The sequence below is a fragment of the Antrostomus carolinensis genome, unplaced genomic scaffold (assembly GCF_000700745.2).
Source record: "Antrostomus carolinensis isolate BGI_N321 unplaced genomic scaffold, ASM70074v2 scaffold20498, whole genome shotgun sequence".
In the NCBI taxonomy this organism is placed as follows: domain Eukaryota; kingdom Metazoa; phylum Chordata; class Aves; order Caprimulgiformes; family Caprimulgidae; genus Antrostomus; species Antrostomus carolinensis.
This window is the reverse complement of record NW_010331202.1, coordinates 15,073-35,689: the sequence shown is the minus strand read 5'-3', so window position 1 is coordinate 35,689 and position 20,617 is coordinate 15,073. Positions and strand designations below refer to the sequence as shown.

Below are 20,617 nucleotides of genomic sequence, written 5' to 3'. Positions count from 1 at the left end.
AACTTAAGCAGTTTTTGGTACTAAAAAGACAACTGACCTACAAAGTTTGGTTTTGAGAGTCTTCTTAAAATGCAAACAACAATAGATGTCCTTCTATAACAGGTCAAAGTCTTGCAGAGGTATCCATATCCAGCTGGTTATACCAGCTTAGGACAGAGAGGAAAAATATACCCACTGTTGCACTGCTTAACCCCACCTTAGAATCATAGAATAGTTTGGTTGGAAAAGACCATTACAATCATCTAGTCCAACCATAAACCTCACATTGCCAAATTCACCACTAAAACATGTCCCCAGGTACCACATCTACACATCCTTTAAATACCTCTAGGGATGGTGACTCCACCACTTCCCTGGGCAGCCTGTTGCAATACTTGACAACCCTTTCAGTGAAGAATTTTTTCCTAATATCCAGCCTAAACCTCCCCTGGTGCAACGTAAGGCCTTGAGAGACACAGAAATAATCGGTGGTAAGTGAGCCCTTGATACCATAAGCTCTATTGTGTAAACTATTCAATTCATTGCACTGCAACGTAGACAAATTTGAAATTTAGTAATAAATTGGGATTCTTGATATTTTATGAATGCAAACTAAACCTCATTATTATTTATGTACTGGCTTTATGGATGATTTGCTCAGTTGCCTTACAGTGGTATTCACCAGCTGATGAAGCTAAGCAAATGCAAACATTATCAGTTGAATTCTGAGCTTGTTGTTTGTGAAATCTGTATACCGTGATGGGAGACAGGGAACTTTGTGCACATGTAGCTACAACCTGAGGTTTGTGCTTATAGAGGAACTCCAAAACACTGCAATGTCCTTTTCAAAATGTGATCATAGTAGACTAATACAGTTTTAAGCTCCTTTCTTTTGCCCGTGTAACGTGTGAAGGTACTTTAAATTCTTCTTTGCTCCATAGGTTGAGTTTGAAACAATAACTATCCAAGACTGGTAATAGAGAAACCAGGTCATGGCGTATGATATGTTACAAGAGGGGTCAGAAATAGTTCAGACATACTTAAGAGCTTGCTTTTGCTGAAAATAACCTCCATGGCTCCTGGCCTACAGAAACTCCATAGGCTTCCTGTGTTCTGCAGCTGTGGGTTCACATTACAGCTCTTTGGGAAAAATCCCTTCTCTTCAGTTGCTCTGGGACACAAGAACAAGCACTTGATGCTGTCTTCATCTACAGACTAGCCTTTAAATCTGCTCGTTGGATGGCTATATATAGTACCTGGACAGCTGACAGGGACCTGGTGGAGAATGGGCTTCCTCAGGGGATCCCTCACATATCTCACAGCACGAGCCCTTCCCTGGATGAACTGCCTTGGAGTCTAGCCCTAAATGAAAATAATAACTAAACTAACTCTGAACATCATTTCACAGTTGGCTGAATAGACTCTGAAAAGCTGAAGAAAGGCATTTATTCTGGCTTAGCCTGGTTTAATAAGAGAATAGTTCAAGGCAAATGCTTCTTTGCTACCTGTGTGACTTCCTTTCTGAAGAGTGTGCGAGCTCTTACCTTTGCACGTACCTCATATACTGCCTGTCTTGTAGAGAAAGTCTTAGTTTTCCAGGTGACTTAGGCCAAGATGTAAAAGCACATTTAGGAATCTAAAGAGACTCAGGCCCCTACAGAGGCTTCATTCAGGAATGTGCTTTGGAGAAGTTCTTATTTATCTGCTTGTGCTCATGCCTCTGTCCTGAGCTTGTAGCTATATGAAAAGATGAAGGTAACATGGTACCTGCATCTCAGCCTTGAGTTAATTCATTTTTTATGTCCATCTCCTGTGTTAGAGGAGCTCCAAAGGCAGAGAGTGCAAACTGGTATCCTGGCATAGCATGGACAGCAAGTGCAGGAGTTCATCTCCACACTGTGGTAACTCCACTGAAAAGCCTGGTGTGGGCAGAGAGAGGCTCAGATCCTGCTCCCCCAAACCACGTTGTGTCAAAGAAATGGATTAAAAATCTTTTCATAAAGTCTTCCCCATTACTGAAGAAGTTCCAGGTTTTTGAAAACTTGACCTAACTGGGTGCAATCTGCTAAGTTCTTCCATTTACTGACAACCAGCACTCTGTCCTTCCAGTTTGGCATGGTTTTTAATTTTTTATGTGTGAATAGAAACGGGTTCTGACTAATGCTCATAAGACCAGAGGGAGGAGGGGGAGATCTGGCTAGTCTGTGTTATCACAGTGCGAGTTGCTGTTGAGCCTGAAGTTCGGCTGTTTGGGGACAGCCACTTGGTAGGAGTCAGCTGAAGGCCATGACCTTCCTTGAGAAGCATCTCAGACTCCTCTGGCTGCAGCTTTGCACACAAGGCATTCACTTTTGCTGTCCCTAACAGCCCTGTAACAGCAGACAGATCTCAAACAACAGCAAACCCCTCTTGAAAAGCCACACCACCACTGTGAGCATAAGCTTCTCCTTGGGGAGAGGATGGGAGGGAACAAAAACCACCCGGGACAGATGTTAGACAGATGCTAATGCACTTCATAGAGGTGTTTGCATAGTAGAGTGATAAAGGCAGTGTGAGACTATATAGAATAATATATGTTCAGACAGAGATATAACACATAGAGCCCTTGACTGTATTTTTGGCTGATGGTATAACTTTTGCTGTGATTGATTTTTTTTTTTAATATTCTATTTCAATTTTTGTTTTCTGCAGAACAGCTAGCTTATTGTAAAAACCAACCTGTCGGAGGTCCTGGATCTATACACTTTTGTGGCCTGTGTGGCTCAGAAGGCAACAGATAGTTTTACTTTAATAAAGCTTTAACTTTTTAAATTGCTTAAATATTTTTGTTCAAGGATGCCTGAAGCTACAGTTCCTTGTGACACTAAAAATACAAAGCAGTTAGTAACAATCTCCCTTAAATCAAGAACTGTAAATATAGAACCTTTATCATCAGCACAGCACATCCAAAAATGTCTTTGTAAAATAAATCAAATTATATGAGTTAATTGATTCCAGGCAACATCAGCAACTGCAGGTGGAAACTGAATAACAGGATGTTTATTAATGAGGGACTATTAATCAAAATTGACAATATCAATTCCTGTTTCTTTTATTTGAATTCTACCTGAAAAATCCACGGACGTACTTTCTGAATTTTTAAATAAAAATTTAAAAGTAAAGAAATCGCTAACGCTTGGGATTTTAGCTTTAGATGTAGGGCTATTTGTTTAAACAGCAAAAGGATATCCTAAATCCAATTTGACAGGCAATGCCAAAGATGCCAGTGGTAATTAATTAGCACTTAATTTAGACCACAGAACAACAGGATATGGAATTGGTGCTCAGTGCCATTTCCCCTTAGGCTTCATCTCATGAGGGTCAGGAGTATGGCTGTTGCATTGAAGGTCAGTAAATAAATTGGGGGAACACATTGACACTGGACTTTTCATGATAGATATCCTTCACCCTTATTACTGCCTCTGGCTATGGCTGATGAGAAAAGAACTGCAATTGTTCTGTGAGGAATGCTGTACACAGGCTCGGTTCGAGCAAGGTAGCGATTGAACTCACGCCTCGTACAGTAGCGATGCTGGATGCTTCCTACGGATAGAGAGCTGGGCTGGAAATAAACTTCTAACTGTAGCGCAGAAAACTTGAAGAACTCTGACAGGCGAGAAAAATTCACTTAAAAGCAGTCCTTAAGTTTGTTAGATTTGTGAGCTTAGCTTTAGATTAAGCATAATTAAAATCAATGGAAGATTTTAAAGTGAGGTTAGAAACTAGGTCAGCAAGGGAAAAAACATATTTCCTTATTATCCTCTCGTCTTTGTCTTAATAATATTTGGTACTCCTCCATAAAGCTAAAGACTTAATAAAGGTGGATTAATGTTATTAACAACATTGTTTTCTGATGGGGACACTGAGACTTTGACGTGCTTAGTGATGGACAAACGAAAAAGAGGCAGCAAAAAAGCAGAGCCACCAGTTCTGCTGGTAACCCAGCTGGTTTTTAACTCAGTGAAAAAAAGCCACGCTTCTACAACACACCCAAAGGAAAGGTTATATGGAAAGCACAGAGGAGACCCTATGAAGCCTTGGTTGCAGATGCATATAAATGACAGTCAGACTTACTGGTATGAAAAAATAGAAAGATGATGAGACTCGGTATTATAATATAATCCTCCTCTTCCCAGTAAACTTAGTGTGTCTGCCAGTCACTACTATGCTCTTTCTTCTGCTAATCTCTACCTGTCTCAAAAGAGTGGCTCAGGTAGAAGGTGTCAGCACTGACACTGATACTCAATGATATTACAGCTTTTTGAAATAACTTGTTAGAAACTATGCTTAAGTAGCCCAGTTCCACCATGGCCCACAGGATGATGAACAATGGGAACTTCAGCAGTTACAGCAGGGAAATTCTTATTGCCAATCCTACATGCCCTCCACTTGTATAGTTTTATCTCCTTGCTCCCCAGAAGGGTTGTCTGTATTGCTATGTCAGGAAAACACTGAGTTAGACAACAGTTCATGCTCAGAAAATGTGTTTTGGAAGCCCCAGGTTAACAGTTATTTTAACTTTCACTTCATCACATCCTTTGCAGCATCTCTCTCAACAGCGAGTGAAATTTTTATTACCATTAAAGTCAGTGACAAAACTCCCAGCAACTGGGAGCCAGAATGGAGTCAGAATTTCACTTATATAAGCTTAACTTTTCTCGTTTTGGATGATCTCTACTTTTATTAAGTGAAATTACTGCTTTTGACTACGTTCAGTTTATAACCTCTTGCAGCCTTCAAATACAGCCCTTTTGTGCTATGGTGACTCAGTCGACAGCAAATAACTCAGCCCTGGATATCACAGGTTTATTTTCTGACTTTAAAGCTAAAAAGCAGCAATTGGCTGAAATTTCAACCTGGGATATTGAATTTTAGACAACCTGCTCAGAAATCCATCTTTGCTTGTGAGTTTAGAGCTTCTCATTAAAATCTTTTTTTTCGCTAACAACACATTGTTTTTGTTCAGCGTCGTGAACAAATTACTCAGTTTTGTGAGACAATCAGTAATTTTTGATGTTGAAATCAGAGAATGTGGCTAAGAATTCCATGAAAGTCAGAGAACAAACTCTCACCAGTTTTCTTTTTCTGTGAGCTCCTGTATACATAATTACTTCATAAATTTTGTTTCAAATCTTTTTAAATGATGAAAAATTTCTTAATTTTGGTCTATTAATTGTTCCCTAGATAAAATCTCAAATTTTTAAACCTATGTTACCACCACCTTATTGCTTAAAATGAGTCTTTTTGCAGCCATCTGCCCAACAGAGATGATTTTATATGGGATCTGACCTCAACCAGGATTCCTACTCTTTCAGGTTCAGTTCTGAGTTCTCCACAAGCTACTATTGCAACATATATGCACTGCATTTGTATCAGATTTGAAAGATGCTTTAACATGCCTCCCAGCATCACAATTGTTTCAGCCCTGATATTGAACATGAGTAGGATGAATGTATTTCTTAAATGCACTACTGAGTATGTGCCATGAGTCTTTGATTTCTTTGAACTTATTTACATTTTACTTGCCCTTGAGCAACGAATTTACTATGTCAGCATTGTCTTTTCTACTTACACTTTGTCTGTCTTGTCCGCTCACCTTAGCTTGATGTTTATTTTTTGTGCACGTGTATAGTCTGTTGCACTAAATGCACGAACTGCCTGGAGTGGAGGATTTTCCATATATTGTACTTTTCTAAGATGCACCCTTTGTAGTACTGCAAGTTCTCTGAGGTTTTTCCCAGCTTTAAACTTACCTTTGGATTTTCTCATTAGCTCCTTTTTAAGTCAAATACCTGTTCACACATGTACTGGTTTCAGATGACTATGAACTAACTGCCTCAGACACTTTGCCAAAGTCTTCATTCTCACAGAATCATAGTGGTTGGAAAAGCCCTTGAAGCTCATTGAGTCCAACCATTAACCCAACACTAACAAGTCCCCGACTAACCCATGTCCCTCAGCACTATGTCTACACAACTCTTGAATCCCTCCAGGGATGGGGACTCCACCACTGCCCTGGGCAACCCCTTCCAATGCCTGAGAACCCTTTCAGGAAAGAAATTCTTCCTCACATCCAGTCTCAACTGCCCTTGGCGCAACTTGAGGTCATTTTGTCCTGTACCTTGTTCCTTGGTTGAACAGACCCACCCCCACCTCTCTACACCCTCCTTTCAGGGAGTTGGAGAGAGCCAGAAGGTCTCCCCTCAGCCTCCTTTTCTCCAGGCTAAACAACCCCAGTTCTCTCAGCCGCTACTTGTAGGACTTGTTCTCCAGCCCTTCAACAGCTTCCCTGCCCTATACAGGCAGCTCTACCTTTCTCATTAGTTGTTTCCTTGATCTTTCAAGCTGTTATGCAAAACATTGTTCACTTCAAATGACCAGAATTGCCAATATCTGCTCTTTATACCCTGATCTAACTCCACAGAGTTAGAAAAACTGGTGAGAAAACATACATGTGTCAGACTTCATAACCAAAATCCTATCTGACAGACATTGAAGGATTTAGGAACAACAGGCACAAACTTTCTGCTGGTATCAAGGCATACTCATCAGACTTGGGACAGCTCATTCAATAAGCAGGTTCTAGGACCTGAATCTCTCAGTCATAGCTTAAACAAGTAAAATGTCCTAATGCGCCTAACAGAGTTGCCGAGAAACGTTTCTGATAGAACCCGCTTGCCAAATCGGTCTGTCCCTGTATGGCCTTTCTTATTGATGTTATACATAGACTTGCTCTTCTTGCAGATGAAGCTTAAACACCTTGCATATGATTTTTTTTTCATTGCCTTTAGCTCCAGAAGTCCACTGATATTGCACTGTCTGGCTCTCAGAGAAGTCTAATTTCAGGACACTTTTTTGTAAGTGCTACATGGATCTTCCCCTACAGCAGAAAATGTCTAACCTGAAGTGAATGATTATGAAAGGATTTACAGGCCAAAAAAATGCCTCTTTAGGAAGTAAATATTGTAATTTCAGGATGCAAAGTAGTATAAACTTAATTTAATATGAAGACTGATGGAAACCTGATAACATGTAACCCAGAAAGGACAATCGGTTTCTTGCCATAGTGGTCAGGTGAGATTTTAAACATATTCCTTAAGATTTAGGAAGAAATTCTTCACTGTGAGGGTGGTCAGACACTGGAACAGGTTGCTCAAGGAAGCTGGGGATGCCCCCTCCCTGGAAGTGTTCAAGGCCAGGCTGAATGAGGCTTTGAGCAACCTGGTCTAGTGGAAGGTGTCCCTGGCTCATGGCAGAGGGGTTGGGACTGGATGATCTTTAAGGTCCCTTCCAACCCAAACCATTCTGTGATTCTATGATTTGAAATTTGCCCCAAATAGAAATCTCAGGGCTAACACTGAGTCCATAGCAGCTGCAAGGTCTTCCATGGTGTAGATGCTCTGAAGGAAAGGAAAATTCATTCCTTTAATGACATTTTTAGGAGACAATTATCCAGATATGGAAACAAATATGAATTGTCCTAGAAGGTGGTGTGAAGTTGCCTGTTACTACTACTGCCACAACCCTACTGAAAACCTGCTCTGGACTTTTGAATACGGGCAAACTGATGGTGAAGGTCTAGACCTGGCAATGTGGATAGCAACGATCAGGGAAATGGGAGCAGTGTCAAGGCAGGTGAAGTGCTATCCTGAGGCAGTTTGGTGAGGCTGAGGCTAGTGCTGACACAGAAAACATGTTGCAAAAAGTTTGCACTTTGTCCATGAAGGTGCTAGGAGAGCTACAGGAGACAGATTGGTGGGATCTATTAAAAATATGGAACTTTCCTGAATTCTCTTTTCTTGGCTCATCTCCATGGAAAGGGATCTTCTTTCAGAAGACCACAGCAAAGCTCTGGAGAGGACATGGCAATGCCATCTAACAGAGAAACTGAGATGGTTAGAGAAACCCTCAGCTCAGAGGAGGTAACTGGTTGCATCTTGTGGACCATGGGAGGAGGCAAGTTGTCATACACTTGGCTGGAGTTAGCTGCTTCACAGATTTATGATTTTACATTGCACCATAATGCGTAATGTACGAAAAGATAAATATTTTCCATTCAGCAACATCTTGCTGTGTTTTCATCTAACTCTATAATTTTAATTATAAAGTGAACATAACCTGTATCAAATTATGATTTTGTTAACATATTGAATGAGGACGAGAAAAATAAATACCAGATTTTATACTGTACAGGCACATGAAGGTATAGTAAAAAAATCTGGTTTCCTTGACCACATTGTCATAATATGCATATATAACTGCTTATTGAATCCAGGCTGTGTAGACAACAGAAAGAACACTGGCTCCATACCATCACAATGCATGCCCACAACAAAGAGGAGGAAAGAACAGGCTCTTTCATTGTGTGTTTCTAAGTATTAGCAACATAAGGACTAAAAACATTACCTCTGTCTGAAGTGTATCTATATATCCATGCATAAGTTATTAACTGGGCTCCCTGAGCACAGTTGCTGAAAATATTAATATATTCAAATTATATTCTAGCTACTGCAAAAACAGTAGATCAGACAAATGTATTAAAATCTCTTCAGACAAAAGGAGTCATGTTATTTATAAACTTCTTTCCCCCCCTTACTGGAACACAAACCTTCATTGTATATAATATATGAGAACGCAAGATGATCCTTAGATGTCAAAATGTGGCTTAAAGTTTGAATGTAATCATAAAACAGTGACTCTAATACTTGCCATAAACAAATTGTCAGTGGTATTATGTAACTTCGACTATTCACAAAGTATAAAAGACGAGAAGAATAAAAGGTGGCTGCCAAACACCATGGGCCAAATCTGAACGTTGTGCCAAATTGCGCTAGTGGACTGGGAATTGCAAACCCAGCGTGGAATTCAGATTTGCACTCTCTGGTGCTCAGGCTGCTCCTATGGCTTAAATTGGGAGGGTTTTTTTGGTTGGTTTGGTTTGTTGGTTTGTTTTTTGGGTTGTTTTTTTTTTTTTAAGTTTGTCACTTTAGACTGTAAGGCAGCAAAGCAGCAACCAGTGGCTTCTGTCCCCCAAAGTTCCCTAATTGCCACGGAACCAGTTTTTCTATGGAGTGGTTTTCTAGGATACAAACAGGTATAGCCAGATTGTACCAGCAATACAGCTGGAGAAAGGAAGCATTGCTCTCAAATCTGGTGGTCTTGAATTTTTCATGTTATCCAGCACGTAGGTTACCACCTTATTGGGCTGAGACCCTCCTCTTTCCTCAGACTCCTTAGGAGTTAATGATGGAAGACTGTACTCCAAGGCAGAAAGCCTGGTCTGTAAACAATAACTAATCATTCATGCATGCTTTCCTCTAGTTTGGGCTTCAGGAGTAATATATATCTGATAATAAGCACATTGAACAGATTTAAATTGCAGGTAATAGTTATGTTAAAGCCCTTCATCAAGGACAACAACCAAGTTAGGTGGTTGTCTACCCATCTTCCCCTCCCTTCCATTTAAAAGTAAAATGACATTTTTTTCACAGCCTGAAATAATTGTTTGAGCAGAGATACTGGTTTAACTCATTATGAATTATTAGTGGAAAACTGGGTCTCAGAAGTATGTTACATCTGAAATATTTTTCGTCACTTGAACATGTGCCGTCCAGAACTGGCCCTATTCTACCAGTCACTGGGAACAAACACTTCTCATTCACAGATGCTCCTAATTTGGTGTGGTTTGGAGTGTAATTTAGATCAAACGTATCCATGTAAATGAGTCAGGGTTTCTTAATTAGGTGCCTCTAAAGAAAAAACTTGGACCACATCAGTAGGTGTGGGTGTGGTGCCCACAGTACTGGAATCTTTCCTATAAGTTTTGTTCAGGCATAGTGTAGGTTTTTATTTCCTTTTTTTTTTTTCTTTTTCTTCTCCTTTTTCTTTATTTCCCCCCCTCCTTTTTTTTTTTTTCTAAAGCACAATAATAAATCTGCAGATGGCATAGACATAAAGACGCTACTTCAGAGGAGCTGTCTAAAACACTGTCTCTTTGGCAAATGCCTTAAAGTAGGTCATTCTGCTGTGATTTAGGTTTATATTTCATTGCCAGCTTTTTGTTCCCATTACAAGTAGGGTGCATTCCAGTCCACAGATTTGCTCTTCATTTTTTTTTTCAGATTGGGTTTTATTTACAAGAATTTGTAGATCTTCATAAGAAAATGGCCAATATCCTGTCAGAAGTACTAATCATGCGCTTGACCACAAAAAGAGATGTATGAAGGTGTTAACCTGCAAATGTTGGAATATAAAATACCATTCTATGGAAACAAACAACCAAAAACTATTGATTTTTCTTAACACGGTGATTGAAATGATTGTTGCATGTCTTGCAATGTGTGAAAAGTTATTTGATCTAATGTAATTTCAGAAGTCTCCAGGAGCAGGGGTATACGTTGCCCTAGTTGTTCATCTATTTGCTTTTTCTTTTTATATATTTGCCACTGAAAAGCATGTATTTTATAGCTTATAAAAAAAAAAATCATCAGAGTCTGTTTTACCATCAAAGTGCTGGGGGATTTACATGCCAAACTCCCACTAGCCTTAATGAATTACCTGCATAAATTCCCTTTCAATCGATAGTAGAATAGATCCTATTGTGTTATATTAATTATTTTGCACAGAACACTGACATTTTGGCATTAAAGTCGTCTTTGTTTTGTTTTGTTTTTAAGTTCCAATGAATATTTTAAGAAACTTGAAGCCTATTATTTATTTTACAGCCTTATTCTGAGAAAAATCCCATATCTTTAGTCAGAAAAATGAAAAGTGTTGCAATTTATCCTTCGATGACCTGATCTTGGACATTAATGTGTTAGGGCTCAACCTCCCAAAATAGCAAAAAAAAAAAAAAAAAAAAAAAAAAAAAAAGATAGAAAAAAGAGGTCTTTTGGAATGAATTGAGCATTCTCAATTTTCACCAACAAAAACCATTTGAGTTGCAAAGAACACTAACCCCAGGCAATATTAAGAGGTTACAAAATCACATAAATTAACTCCGCTAGTGATATTTTACTGAAGCTTATGCGAGTGCAAACCAGAAGCAGGACTCTCACATGGTCTTGATTAACCAAAGAGTACTTAGCAGTAACCGGCCTTCCCTGAGATGTGCTGGCCATATGCATGCGTACATCCACAACTCCAATACGCACATGGGCGAGTTGAAAAAGTGTGGGGGGCTCGGGGTGGGGGATTGGGAAGTAAGTGGAGAGTGGAAGTGAGAAGTGTTTGTTGTGTCATCATGGACAAGTGCCTTACCCTCCTCATTCCTCACTTTCTCCATCTACACAACTAGGATAATAAAACTTACTGACCTGAAAAAGGAATTTAGGAGATTTAATTAACGTTTGAAAAGCTTTTTTTGAGATCATTTGATATTGAGTAATGTGGGATGAACAATAGGAGCTCTTTGAAACAGGGGCTCTATATCCGTATTTGTGTACTGCACCGAGCACAATGGTGTTGTACAGCCACAGAGTCCACCGTATCATAAATATTTAAATTAAAACTATGTTAATTATTTTTTATCGTTCTGTTATTTGCTGATACACTAGTTCAGTACATTTTTGAAGCTTGGTAGCATTGAAAAGTACCAAGTGTAATTATTTGCCTGATTGTTATGAATATCAGGGTTTATATTTTTAAATACGATTGTGGAAATAGGATGTGTGTGGAAACACAGGTAAAAACATGGTTTTAATTACTCGTTATTCTTCTCTTTAAAAACATTAAACTCTAAGGTACTCTTCAGGGAAGAGGTGAATGTTGCAAACTCTCTTCTTCCACAAAAAAAATAATAATTAAAAAAAAAAATGCATAAAGCTGCTTCTGGAAGACTAGATTTCTTTTTTTTTGCCTTTAATCCAAAATCTATTATTACTCTTGTCCTGTGCACACTTGTGCCTGGCACATATTTTCTTGTATACTCTAATTTACAAGGGGAGAATTTAGTAGATGGATGTGTACTTAGCAGAGAGAAAATAGGTTTAACTCTTCTCTTTCCCCCCAAAATGAGCCCCGGGAAGCTGCAGGAAACAGGACAAGCGTTGGCATTGCTCCAGTTCCTTTCTAAAACTCTTCTGTAGCTGAAACAGAGAAAAGCACATGTGCAAGAGCATGTCTCAATATATATTTGCCCTTCTCAAGCCAGAAAGTGATTAATTCATGTAAATCTTAAAATGCTAGTCAAAGATGCCTGAGACTTTTATGTCCTTGGCCAATCACTTGCCCACTCTCTGGTGCAAAAGGACATTTCTCCTCCTCACATTTCTATTAGCTGCTCCCCAGGGTTGTAGGAATAAGGTTAAACTTTTCTCCCTGCTGCTGTTCTGTGGCTGTAGAGCAAGAGCTGCTCATGAATTGCCTGATGAAAAAGAAATGTCTTGATTCAGGGAATATTTTCAACAAATAGTCTTTCTTGTGCCTTCAGTTCAGGGCTTCAGTGGTTCTACACATTCCTGAGTCCGGATCTTTTTCCTGAAGTGAAATTTAAATGGCCATCCCACACTTTGAGTTGTAGGTCTCCCATAGGTTCTCTGAAGTTTCCCAAATAGAAATTTGTTGCATAGTCCTCCATTCTGGGGGTTGGCTCTTCTTTTAAATAACTTTTACCTTTTTTTTTTTTTCTTAATAAAAAGTTTGTACAGCTCTTAATATAATCTGTTCTTCTACTGTGTGAAAAAAGGTTTCCTCTGAGCCTAGATTTAATAAGTAAGCCTGCCCGAAACTGCTGATATGACACATAGTTTAGTAAGTGAAAATCACATATGTTTGCTACATCTTTCCTCCACCAACTTTAAAAAAAAAAGTTTGCAGACATCCCCTGCTTAGTATTACTAGATGCCATAACTTTATTTTCTGATTTTCCCTCAGAATTCTGGGTACTGCTGCTGGACTTGTCATCACATTGTCATTGTGTCCTGGTGTGCGGGCTACTGTGGGCTTCTGTCTATGCATGGCTTTTTCTTTTTTTTTAAAAAACCCAACTTTAATAGGTAGAAGTAAGTCTTTTTTTAGTTGCATGTAGTTTGCAAAAGTCTGTGTTCTTGAGATTGTAGCTGCCATGTTGCGAGCTTTGGGGTGTGCATTTCGTTTGTCAGGGTTGGATGCTTTGCTCACACAGCTGTGGACATGGGGGAAGGTTATTTTTGAAAGCAACTAAAGCATGAATCTTACAATACTTTGGCCTTTTGTTAGATAATATATTAATATTAGGGGATTTGTGTTAGATAGATAAAAAGTTCTGGAGTTTATTTCCAGTGAAATTGGTGAAAACTAGTAAGAATGGCTTCTGTGTATGCATGGCTTTTTCTTTTTTTTAAAAAAACCCAACTTTAATAGGTAGAAATAAGTCTCTTTTTTTTTAGTTGCATGTAGTTTGCAAAAGTCTGTGTTCTTGAGATTGTAGCTGCCATGTTGCGAGCTTTGGGGTGTGCATTTCGTTTGTCAGGGTTGGATGCTTTGCTCACACAGCTGTGGACATGGGGGAAGGTTATTTTTGAAAGCAACTAAAGCATGAATCTTACAATACTTTGGCCTTTTGTTAGATAATATATTAATATTAGGGGATTTGTGTTAGATAAAAAGTTCTGGAGTTTATTTCCAGTGAAATTGGTGAAAACCAGTAAGAATGAAGAATATGAACATGGTGGAAGGCAGTCAGAAAGGAAATCATCATTCTCTCCCTGAAAGACCAGAAAGCCTGGATGGCATCTGAAAATGTCCTGCTGTGCTATGTACAGTATGGAAAAAATGGAGAAAAAAAAAAAAAAAAAAAAGGAATTTGGATTCAAAGGTGAATCAAAAGAAACTGGCTTCTGCCCGGACAAGGCAGCCAGATAGGCCACAGTAACAAATCCACGTGATAAACCAAGAGGCAACTGCAGAACTCCCCAGACATCTTGCCTGACGTGCCTGCCAAGGAGGCAGATGCTGCTGCTGGAAGAATATCTTCCACAGTTGGGCATCTGGGTTCAGCGCTTCCCACGTAAGGGAGAGGGATGATAGCGTCAGGCTGGCCCCCGTCTTCCCATTTAATTATTTCAACATCCATTTTATACTTTTGTAAATAACACATATTATCCTGTGTTTGTGTGGGAAAATAATAAGCAAGGAGAGGAGGTCTTTTTTGTAATATATCCCTTTGCAGGGTGTCTACATGAGCAAGTGAAGATGGAGTGGAGCTTGGCTGCCCTGTGCTCCAGCCTGGTCAGATGTGAGACAGCTCAGGTCTGGGAGTCACAGAGCTGCCTTGCGGTGGCACGGAGCTCAACCTAATAAGCAGAGCAGGCTGAGATTCATTAATTTAACATTAATAAGCACAGCTTATTAGTTCAGGCACAGTGCTGTACAGTGCAGGCACACAGCTTCTGGAGCAGAGCTGCTTCCACCCTCGCCAGCTCAGAGCACGGTGCAGAGGACCCAGCCAGGGTGTTCCTCACCCCTACTGCATTTTGCATTAGGGAGGAAAGAGTATTTTGCAGTCACTGCAGAAGCTTCTGTGCCAAAAAAAAAGAAAAAAAGAAAAAAAGCCCCAAACCAACCTTCCAAGTTTTTAGATTGTGTTGCTGGCTTAGGCTGAGTCTTTAAGCCATTGAAACTTTTTCTGCCTCAGTTTCCCAATAGGTATGTAATAGGTCCCTCAAGATGCTGCTATGAATGCAGGTTATGCACCAATCATAAAATACTGTGGGATCCTTAAAGAGTAAAATTCTCCTTCTGCCTCACTTGAATTACAGTTTGGTGAGTAAGTAATTGAGTACAAATAAGGATTTATCAGATAGGGATTGGTTGCTCTCAGTTCATGTTTGTGCAGAGGACCAATAGAAGGTTTCTGTATCGTTTGGTCCTGTGTATGCCTGCAAAATAGGACCAGAAAGGTCTATCTGTTTTGTCTGGTACTTGTGATTAGCTCGCTCTGTTTTGGAGTAAAATTAACTTATAAATAAGCAACAGGAAAGAGAGGAGTCCTGGAGACCTAGGGTGCTCTTTTCACAAATGTATGGAACAGCAGCACATGGGCTCTATGTACCAAGTAAATATTCTCTAAACATATTCAAGTAGAACAGGGTGTTTTCTGTAGCCCTTTATTTGGGAAAATCCGTATTCAGTTTGGGATTTGTTTCTTTCATGTGCAAAGTATAATATTTGTTTGATTTGCTCATCTTCAGGAAGAAGTATGAAAAGCCTAATAGTAGTTGTGCTGAATTATTTTCAGTATAAGACCTAATAAAACAGTTTCTGATGGTATTAGACTGACAAGAGCTATGCGATATATCTCTTCAGCCTCATATTTTGTCTCTTCTGCTTATGAGTAGTAGAGTAATTTTCATGCAGAGATGAACAGGGGATGTTGGTGGTTTGTTTTTTTTTTTTTTCATCAAATGTAAAAAAAAAAACCCAACCAAACTTAAAAGAACAGGTACTGCAACTCCAAGCTTTGCTTTTAATCCCCCTCCTGTGGGCTTCATCCGCTGCACTGTGACTTCTTGCAACTTCAGAGAGCTTGGTTTAAGAAAGATATATGGCACTGGTGTTAATCCCTGCTGCCAGGCCTTTCTCACAGACTCTCTCATCAGCTGCTTTGTCTGGGTTTCTAAAGAAGGACATTTCTGAAGTGCATTTCACGTTGTTATTTGGGCTTGATCTGGACCCACTCCTGCAGACTGGAAAGCTGCAGAATGAAACCATAGTGCAGCCTCGCTGCCGCCAGTGATTTAGGATAAATGTAGCCATCAGGGCGAAGGTTGGATTCTCACGCTGAGCTCCTGTGTGTCAGTGAGACATACTCTCTACATGCAGAAGTCACAGGCTTACACAGTCCCATAGCCCATTTATCTGATAGAGAGGAAAGAATGGGGTAGGAAAAGGAGAGGAATGCCACAGAAACAACACAACTAAGGTCCTTCAGCTTCTCCCCATTAAAAAACCCTTGAAGCTCATTCAACACTGGGCAAGAACAGCTGTCTCCACCAACACATACAGAAATTGCAGTAATGTGCCTCAAACTAAACCAGTTTACTTTTTTACAGCTAATGGGAAACTTTTGAATCTCCTGTGATTTACTCTGAGCAAATCCTGTGATTGAAGAGGATGGTGCAAGGTGTAAGTCAGTGGTGAGGTTGGCATGTCGTGCACATTGGCATCCCTATTCTGAAAAGTATTCCTAAAATGATATAATTCTGTGTTTTGTAACCTCTGCGAACTAGTCTTGTTTGCTAGGTTAATTTAAATAAACATTGCCTATGTTTGCATGATATAAACATCTTGTCATTACTATATAAGGTATGTAAGTCTCTTTATTCTCATTTAAGAAGCCATGGGGCCATTCAAACTGCTTGTCCTTTGCATTGAGAGGTTCAAGAGAACATACCAATTTTTACCTTTTTTTTTTTTTTTTGTATTTTTAGTATGCTGTTACTTCCATATCAATAGAGCAAAGCATATGGAATTGTCCCGTCTTTCCCCGGGGATGTACGTGGCAGAGAAGGCTTACCTTCTTCAGAGAGACTGAGATGGTTGCTCTTATTATGCTCAGACCCCAAAATGGCTCAAATATCACATCTTCCTGCCTTCTATCACTCTGTGCCACTATATCACATCAGTAGACCTCTAGCTTCAACTTGAAGTGACACCCAGGTAAGACCATGCACTTATTTAGATAGTACTGTATCTACAGAGTTGTTGTCAAGCTCAGTATTATGTACGTATGCATTACAAAGTAGAGGTAATTTATTATCTGTATTTTAGTGTGGGTTTTTTTCCCTTTTATTTTCTTTTCTCCAAAAAACACCAGTCTTGGTCTGATTTTGCCAGTTATTCTACACATACACAGCAGGAAACAATTGCTGTCCCGAACAGATTACGCTCTAAAAAGCCAAGGCAGACAAAGGAAGTATTATCATCATTTTGTAAACAAGGAACCAAGGCACAGAGAGATTAAGTGATTTACCCAAGGTCACCCAAAACATCCAGGCAAAGCCAAGAACTGAACCCAAGTCTCCTGAGTCTCAATCGAGTGATTTAACTATGAGATCAAAGACTTATTGTGTATACCTGATATCTCTCCCCTAAGACATGGTAACAAAACTTTCTTCAGGTTAGGATCAATGCCACATATGGTGCAGTAAATTCTATATATGGCATATCTGTGCTGACAACATGTACCTACTCCTTGCTCTCAGGTTCTTCCCAGGAAATAAATTTCCTTATTATTTTTCCATTGTCAGTAATAAATTATCATCCTTCTCTAGATAACCCACTGAAGGAGAGAATGTGTGCACATGGTACATCAGATGAATACACAGAAAACTCTTTTTCTGCAAGGCCAAACTCAGTTATTTTATGGACTCTTAAATTCCTTCCAGGCTTAATGAAATGGGGACATTCCCATGACTATATGGACTTCATTTTGAAGTTTCAGATGGCAGTTGCAAAGCAAGATAGAGAATCTACATCTCTTACACGTATATGCCAGGAAAACACAGCAGAAATGATCAGTATAAAGGCATCATTCATTATAAGCTCCAAGTAGTCTTTTATTTGGAGTCTTTATTATTCACTCAATAGGGCCATGATATCATTCCTGGGATGAACTACGCTCTGCACAGGGCCTGCATGGAGCCCAAGATTCTACTTGGTCCCTTCAATTTTAAGGGTAGTTTGGCTAAAAAGTGATTGTCCTAACAGCAGGACAGCCACAAAGGCAAGAACAGGATCCGGCCCTTCTTGTGTCCGTAGCTTGAGATATGCCACTTCTACCCAGTCATTCTGCAAGTCAAACAGATGCAAGTTTGGTTTCCAAGTGAGTACATAGTCTACGTATGTTTTTACTGTTAATGCCACAAAACACGAGAAAAAAACCCAAGGTGAACATGAGAACCTGGGTTGACTTTGTGGGCTGAGATCTCTTGTGAACAGAGCTCGATGAGTGCAGAAACCACAGAAGAATGATAAGGTGCAGCCTCCTGGTGTCATTTTTTCTGCCTTTGTGGTGTCTCAGCAACATTATTAAGAGAGCAAAGATGCACTTCCAGATCTCTCCTCAGCATTTCTTAGATGTTCTGTGTTGTCACAGGCTTCCTTGTGAGGTACAGAAGCTTGTAGTTTGTTTTCTTGGGTGAGGTTATTTCCATCAGTACGTGCCTCAACAAAGGAGTTTGAATGGCAGGGATCTCTATGGTGGAAATATGGTGATCTATGGTCTATTGTTGGAAAAAGTCAAACCAAACTGGACAAATACAACACTGGAACATGTTGCATTTGCCCAATTCAATATACCTATATCCTAGAAATCCTCACGATGCATCTAACTGCATCGAAGGAAAAATAACTCTTTTCTAGTAGAGGTAAGAGTCGTGCTTTTGCTTAGACATATTGATTTCTTGAGCAGGAATAGAATATACATAGATACCATAAATCATGTTTAGTTTCCCCAAAGAATGTAATTATATTTGGTATTTTGGATGATGGTTCCAATAGGATTTGGACACTACACACCAATTCCTTTTAAAATTATCGATCTGTTAGTACCACAGTTCTACTTACTTCTTTAGATGTTCAAAGAGGATTTTCATTGTGTCATAGTTTGGTCTAGGGAGCTTTTTTACCAGGCTTCTTATGGATTTGATGCGAGTGGCGTTGTCCTGGATTTCTAAGGGAGGGGGGAAGAAATAAAAACATAAAATAAGCACTTGATTGCAATATTAGGAAATTACTTTGCCCAGTACTGTATCTAGTACCTTAAAAAGAAAAGGCATCATTACTATATGGTTAAAAATAGAATATATCATACCTTCTGTCACCTTAGTAGAGAGAAAAAGTAATTTATAAGGATTAAAAATTCTCTCTTAATCTTAAGGAAGCATTTTCTGGTTCACAGAATAATATTCTTATGTTTTTCATTTATTTTATTTAGACTATTAGACCATCATCATAAAATAAAATACCTCCAAGTAGTAAGGGACTCACATCTTAAATGGCATTCCACTTTGAAATGACATTTATCCAATGGTGTAGCTTCTGTGATGGATGCATTTCCCAGGTAACCCTTGTTGTTCTTTTTTCCTCATTCTAATTTAATCAGCTATATTTATGAATTCTATCCTTAACATTACACCCCATCATATTTGAAAATATAAAATGCTTTGCTATTCTTTTTAGTCATGCTTTCAGATGATCAATTATTTTGAGAAACTATTCCAGTCTGGCTATTTTCTAATACCTCTCACAACTGTAATTTCTGTAGGAAACAATTTGTATTTCAAACTTACAATTAGTTAATAAAGAATGCAGTACTAAGGGCTTTAATCTCTCTTTTGAGATGATAAGAAGAGTGCTAACCTTTTTGTTAAGACATACCTTCCTGTTTTAGAATGATTCATAGTTTCAAGGCAAAGATTTAACTGATATTTTCATTGATTTGTATAAGATGTTGCAACTAAAGCAAAATCATGTACAACTGTGCTTTCGTTTAGGAGCAGATTAGATAAGGTGCCAGTAGGTCTGACGTAGGGAAAACATCTTGCATGTTACATGCCCTAGATAACCTGAGAATACTTTTCTGATCTTATCATCTATGATTTAATTATCACCTATCATTCTTCGTATATGTTCCTTTTTAATATTCATATTACCCTAGCACCCAGAGATCTCAATCAGGATTGAGTCCCAGTTGCAGTAGGTGCTGCATAAGCGTACATGGTGATTAGTGCCCTGATTCAAACATTAAAAAAAAAAAAAAAAAAAAAAAAAAAAAGTTTCCATTAAAAAATGCCTATAATAGAACTGAATTTAAAAATTAAATTACTGGAATAATATTCCTTCCTCAGCATGTATTCCTAATTCCTGTTGAGATTAATACTTTATACATACAGATATAGATATATATATATCTATATTGTTTATAATTTGAACATTTATATAGATATGGAAGACAAGAGCTCAAAGTAGTTAATGCATAGGTATCAATTTCCACTAAAAAACCCCAAAACTTTCATATGGATTTATTCTATAGGAAATAATGCGATAGTGACAATAGTGATAATGAAGTTACACACAAAGAAGTTACACATTTTTAGTGTATTATACTCTTGTTCTAGATTGACCTACACAGAGCCTTAACTTCTGAACATCACAAACTCCCCTAGTCTTGCAACCCAGTCAACCCCTTGATATTTTCTGCCACAAGCCATTAACACTGTTTATTTTTATCCCATGCACGATCTGTCTGGTGGAAACATGACTGGAGCTACGAATGAAAATGTTATGAAAATTGCAGAAGTTAATTTATTGTAGGAAGGGGTTACAAATTCTGTGGGCTCTTTATTTGTGCTGCTTGGTGTGCATACATGTTATGATCTTAGCAGATAAGTTATATTTAGATTGAGGCTGCCCTGGCAGTTGCTTAGTGCAACTTTTAAAATTAAAGATTCTCAACTAGGTTTTAGGTTAGTTGTAGTTGGCGGTGGGTTTGGGGTTAGTTTTTTTTGTTGTTGTTTTGTTTGTTTGTTTTTGAATTTGTCCTGAGGAGTTCAGTGGATTTGAGTGGAACTGAAACATTGAAGTAGAGAAAGATTCAATGGAAGAAAAGACTCACTGT

General features: G+C 38.8%; 1 long non-coding RNA gene across 1 annotated transcript in view; it reads right to left on the bottom strand.

Moving 5' to 3' along the window:
- LOC104528991 (uncharacterized) overlaps positions 1–18,673 on the bottom strand; it is a 25,496-nt gene extending 6,823 nt beyond the window's left edge. Inside the window, exon 1 of the long non-coding RNA XR_728051.1 lies at positions 18,565–18,673. This is a non-coding gene — a long non-coding RNA (uncharacterized LOC104528991). The remainder of the gene's footprint in view (positions 1–18,564) is intronic.
- Positions 18,674–20,617: the final 1,944 nt, after the last annotated feature.